Source organism: Malus domestica, chromosome 13 (assembly GCF_042453785.1).
Source record: "Malus domestica chromosome 13, GDT2T_hap1".
Classification (NCBI taxonomy): domain Eukaryota; kingdom Viridiplantae; phylum Streptophyta; class Magnoliopsida; order Rosales; family Rosaceae; genus Malus; species Malus domestica.
Window position 1 is genome coordinate 35,755,643 of NC_091673.1, and position 6,000 is coordinate 35,761,642.

Genomic DNA, 6,000 nt, shown 5'->3' on the forward strand with positions numbered 1-6,000 from the left:
TCCTCGACCCTATAAGAATGTAATGAATAAATTTGATCTTTAATTTAAAGTATTTACACTAGTGGATACCACAAAAACTTATTTTATACTTAATAAAAGTATAATATTAACTCCAAGTGTTTGTTTAATCTATCGTTTTGACGCAATATGGATTCTACAAAAAACATTTCAACGATCCAACCGTCAAACTTATTTGTACACATTCCAAGATCGCATACGTAAAAAATCATAAAAAACAAACATTCAGAGATTATGTACTAGAACAAAAGTTTTCGACGATTATAAACGAAAAATCACAATTTAACGGTTATTTTAGCTCTGATTTTGATGATTTTTTACGGATACACTCCTCGACCCTATAAGAATGTAATGAATAAATTTGATCTTTAATTTAAAGTATTTACACTAGTGGATACCACAAAAACTTATTTTATACTTAATAAAAGTATAATATTAACTCCAAGTGTTTGTTTAATCTATCGTTTTGACGCAATATGGATTCTACAAAAAAAATTTCAACGATCCAACCGTCAAACTTATTTGCACACATTCCAAGATCGCATATGTAAAAAATCATAAAAAACAAACATTCAGAGATTACGTAATGGAACAAAAGTTTTCGACGATTATAAACGAAAAATCACAATTTAACGGTTATTTTAGCTCCGATTTTGATGATTTTTTACAGATACACTCCTCGACCCTATAAGAATGTAATGAATAAATTTGATCTTTAATTTAAAGTATTTACACTAGTGGATACCACAAAAACTTATTTTATACTTAATAGAAGTATAATATTAACTCTAAGTGTTTGTTTAATATACCGTTTTGACGCAATATGCATTCTACGAAACTTTTTTCAACGATCCAACCGTCAAACTTATTTGTACATATTCCAAGATTGCAAACTTAAAAAATCGTAAAAAACAAACATTCAGAGATTACGTAACGGAACAAAAGTTTTCAACGGTTATAAACGAAAAATTACAATTTAACGGTTATTTTAGTTTCGATTTTGATGATTTTGTACATATACACTCTTCGACCCTATAAGAATGTAATGAATAAATTTGATCTTTAATTTAAAGCATTTACATTTTTTTATTTATGAGTGATTGTATATATATATTTTTACATTTTTTACACTTCTACAATAATTATTATTAATTTTATTAATTTTGCCCTTAAATAAAAAACATTATTCATGAGGGTTTGAAGGATTTTAAAAATCTAAACGATAATATAAGTGTAACAATTATCTATTCGTAGAGGAATAATGATAAATCACAAGTGTTTATATATTCTTTCACATTTTTCATACTTGTATGTATGTCTTCCTAGTTCTTGCATATACAAATACTATACTAGTATATTTTAATTTTGGACAAGAATATGTTATGTAAAATTTATCCTAGTAATGATAATAAGGAACTCTCATAATAAAAATAAATAATGACTAAAACTTTTTTTTTATTTTTTTTATAATTTATATAGAACGATAATACAAAACTATATATTTAATATAGAATATATTGTATATATTAATATGACTATTGTATTTTATAATAAATCTTTTTGTAATTAAACTTTAAAATTATTAAAATAATTTTTTTCTTAACGGGTCGAAACGGGTTACTCACGTGTTACCCGCGTGTATACCTATTAACGGGTTCTTAACGGGTCACCCGATAGTGACCCGATAAGTTATCGTGTTGACACGAAACCCGTTATTTTCGTGTCGTTTTCATGTCGTGTCAAAAACTGCCAAGTCTAATCTTCCCTTTGTTTCTGTTTTTGTTTTTCTGATTTTATTTTCTTTGTTTTAGGTACTAGTTTATGACTCGAAGTTATCAACCTGTTCGTGCACACATATTGGAGTTTGACGACGATTTTGACCGAACGTTGAGAAGGAAGAGGAAGCAGGCAAAACCCAATCCACCTAGTTCTAGTTCCGAATCAGAATCTGAAGTGGAAATTGAAGAGGAATTCGAAGAGGAACAAGACATGGCTATTGACAATCGAACCATCAAGGAACTTTCAGCCTCAGGATTGGACAATGCCGTGCCCCTTTGCATTCAATACCCTACAGCAGCCCAAGGCAAGACCAATGAGTTCGAATTGAAGTCCAGTTTGCTGCATCACATTCCCAAATATCATGGGTTGTCCATGGAAGATCCAAACAAGCATTTGAAGGAATTTGAAGTGGTGTGCTCAAGCATGACACCAATCAATGTGGATGGCAATATTCTGAAGATGAAAGCCTTTCCATTCTCTCTTATGGACAAGGCTAAAGATTGGCTCTATGAATTAGCACCTGGAACTGTCACTTCTTGGGAAAGCATGAAAAGAGCATTCTTAGAGAAATTCTTCCCAACTTCAAGAGTCATTCTTTTGAGGAAAAAAATGAGTGGAATTCAACAAAGCCAAGGAGAATCCTTTCCAACGTATTATGAGTGTTTTAAGATGTTAGTTGCATCCTGCCCACAACATCAAATGAAGGAAGAGCTTTTAATTCAATATTTCTACGAAGGACTACTTCCAATTGAGAGACAAATGCTAGATGCCTCGGCAGGTGTTGCTTTGGTTGACAAAACCCCCATTGCAGCCAAGATCTTAATAGCGAATTGAGCCTTGAATGCACAACAATACGAAGGAATTGGACAGAGAGACACCCCACGGCAACACCAAGTTAGACCTGGAATTCATGTCGTGTTTTTCATGTTCGTGTTGTTTTCATGTCATACCCGATATCTTAACGGGTCATGTCGTGTAACACCCGTTAAAATAAACGGGTAAAATGATCCGACCCGAAATCGACCCGATAATATTAACAGGTAATATGACCCGACCCGTTACCCGTTAAGGAAAATATATTTTAAACCAATAAATAATCAAATGAAAAACATAATACTAAATAAGTATATACATACCATATTGTCACGTCCAAAACATAAAAACACAATTTTCTTTTAAGTATATTTTCACTTACCTAAAGTCTTTAATAGTTTTTTAATTAATGTAGAAGTGTAAAAAAATATAGAAAAAATGTAGAAATGCTCGTAATGACAAGCTTTACAACTTTCATGCAGAGCTTAACTTTGAAATTCGCCACTATAATCATATAAATTAAGGAAAACTAATGAAAAGGATTTCAAAACTTTTAATCTTAACAAAAAACCAGGTACTAAGTTTATTTAATGGTTAGGACAAAACCCAACATCAAACTAGCCCAATAAGACTAGCCCAAGAAATGAGTTTCCAGTTTTACCCCTAACTGCAAATCTGTTCCTGTTTAATCCTCTCTCCCTTTCTCGATCTCTCCTGACTCGACCTAATCTCTACTTCTCGATCTCCAGGTCTCAACCTCTCCGCCTAATCTTGATTTCTGTTTTGCACAGAAACAATTCCTCCACTTTTGTAATCGAATTGATCTCTGTACCTCTCTTTCGATCTCTCCACCTTATCTCTGTTTTCATTTTCAATTCCATTTGAATTCATCATTTTTCGAATCACCATATTAGGAGTCTTTGAGGATGAAGGAATTTAAGGCTATCGGGTTCTGGCCATCCGCAGCATGAGCATTCGCAGCATTGGTGGTACTGCTAGGTACAGACACTTCTCCATGACATTTCTTAACAAATTTCTCCAATATTATAGTTTCCCTTAATTTCTTCATACATTTTTAAGTTCTAATCAATCTTTTTCGACCTTTAACATCCCCTAATACAATTGTTAATAAGTAAGTTCCATGTCTGCAAATAAAAAATAAAAAACACATTTTTTACTTGTTATCTTTATATTTTGAAATTTCTCCAGCAATCCGGCATGATGTACCAAATATATTAGTTATTAGACATGTATATATGCAGGTGTACCCCTTTGTGTTTGTATGCATAAATTTTTAAAAAAATTATTTATATTGCTATGTGGAAATTGCATATTTTTTGTTATTGCTCCGTTGAATTCGAGGTCAGTGCTTGGAAACGAAAACGCTAAAGCAAATTAAAGAAGAAACTTAAACAAGATTAATGATTGACAGCTCAATGGAGCATTTTAGGTACTTCATAGTAAAACCTATGTAGGAAATGTGGATAAATCGCCCCGAATTATGGAGGACCCGGAGTTCTCTGCAATTGTTTGGCTTAAAGAGAATTTCATGAATTTGAATATTAAAATAAAAGTTGTTTTCTAGGAATGATGACTTATGGTTTTTAGTTTGGTATTAGCATTTGTTGTTTGGACACAGGTACTGTTTTTGTGTGTTAGGTAGTGTATAATAACTTCAAGAAGGATAAAAATGGCTACTGGAAGTGGTTCGCTGGGAACCTGGCATCAGGCGGTGCTGCTAGTGCTTCATCTCTTCTTTTTGTATATTCTCAGGACTATGCAAGAACACGTTTGGCAAATGATGCCAAGGCTGCCAAGAAGGGTGGTTGAAAGGCAGTTTAATGGTTTAGTTGTGTTGGAATTTTCGTGTATCGTAGACTTTACTTTGGAATGTACGATTCTCTAAAACCTGTGGTTTTAACTGGTGGCCTGCATGATAGCTTCTTTGCTAGCTTCTTGTTTTCTTGTTGGGATGGGGAGTTACGATTGGTGCTAGATTAGCTTCTTACCCCATTGATACAGTGCGCCACGGATGATGATGACCTAAGGAGCAGCAGTTAAATATAGTAGCTCTTTAAAACTGTGATATTGAATAGAATGTTCAAGCCAATCATAAATGCTTCAAATCATTCATACCATGTTGATGAAAAGAATTCAAATGAGGAGAGACATTATAGGGAGGAAAATGAAGATTTGAGCCTCAAGATTAAGAAGTTGGAGGAGGCAAAGATGGGGAGTGGTCGGTGTAGTGCTCAATGGTCCAAGTTGATGCTAGAGGAGGTGACTAATATGTGGTTAATTGATTGAACGAACATGTTCATGTAAAAAACATGACCTCACATGCATACAATGCCATTGCTACCAATAATTACAAGGGAGATAAACTAGAAGACTATATAGATGCTTGTTATTCCAAGACAATGTTACTTGAACATATACTCCCACTTGATCTAGCCAATGAATGGAATGCTTATATGAGAAGTCACTGGAAAATCATCCTAACCCCCTTTATATACTCAACAACTTGGAAGACCCAAGAGGAACAAAAACAAAAAGGTTGCAAAGAAGGAGAACAAGCTTAACCTAGTCAAACTGAATCTGGAAACAGAACTGGAGATATTCCACAACCACCGAAGCTTTCAAGGAAGGATCAATGGACCCTCAAATAGGGGAGAGTAAAAAAGAGGGTCAGAATACATGGACTCATTTTAGACATCTATACATGGACTCATTTTAGTCATCTTCCTATAAGATAGGACGTGAAAACACAACCAGTTACATACGTTTAGCTATTTTTATTTGACACATACTTATATGATTTATCCAAGGCCTTCATCTTCCCCTCGATGTCAACTGAGTTGAAGCGGTTCTTCACGTGAGAAGCCTTTGAGGTCTTTTACATATAACCAACAAAGGTGCTGATCTTCAGTAAAGTCTCTCATATCTGGTCCATGATGGGAGAGGCTCCGGTAGCAGGAACCTTGTTGTTCCCTAGGACGATATAGGCGTCAGGGAGTTGATTGCTTGCATCTAGGGTGGCAGAGGTGTCGGGAATCAAATTGTTTTCAGTCGAGTTGTTGGCATCAGTGTTAGCCAAACTGCCTTCAGCAGACATGATTGTGGTAAAGTGATTTGGTTGGGGGAATATGAGTTCATTCTCAATGAAAGCACCAATTATTGGTACCAAATTCACGCACCACCATGTGTGGAAGAGATGCATAAACTCAACTACTTGTAAAAGAACAAATACACGTAAGACAATGTTTGCACATGTGGGGTACCTGGACAAAGGCTTTCCAACGGTCAAGTTAGTAACCAATATATGAGACTCGAGCAGTTGGCAAGAGAAAAAGGTATATGACAATTGATTTACTAGAGATGAACTCTAGA